This window comes from Etheostoma spectabile, chromosome 17 (assembly GCF_008692095.1).
Source record: "Etheostoma spectabile isolate EspeVRDwgs_2016 chromosome 17, UIUC_Espe_1.0, whole genome shotgun sequence".
Classification (NCBI taxonomy): Eukaryota; Metazoa; Chordata; class Actinopteri; order Perciformes; family Percidae; genus Etheostoma; species Etheostoma spectabile.
The window spans coordinates 13,185,431-13,185,677 of NC_045749.1; the positions used below are offsets into that span (position 1 = coordinate 13,185,431).

Consider the following 247-nt stretch of genomic DNA (forward strand, 5'->3'; position numbering starts at 1 on the left):
TTCAGTTTACGCCTCTTGATGTAATCCACCGTGGATTTTGAGATGTGTTTAGGATCATCTTCCATTTGTTGAAGCCATCCTCTCTTTAACTTCAGCTTTTTCACGGTTGGCATCAAGTTAGCGTCCAAAATTTGCAGACATTTATTTGAATCCCTTTTTTCCTTCTACTCGTAAAATGTTCTGTGCTACTGGCTGCAAAACAACACCAAAGCATGATTGATTCCCCCCCCCCATGCTTAACAGTTGG

General features: G+C 41.3%; 1 protein-coding gene across 2 annotated transcripts in view; it reads right to left on the reverse strand.

Annotated features, from left to right (window-relative positions):
• cutc (cutC copper transporter homolog (E. coli)) overlaps nt 1-247 on the reverse strand; it is a 9,949-nt gene that overhangs the window by 1,091 nt on the left and 8,611 nt on the right. The window lies entirely within an intron of this gene.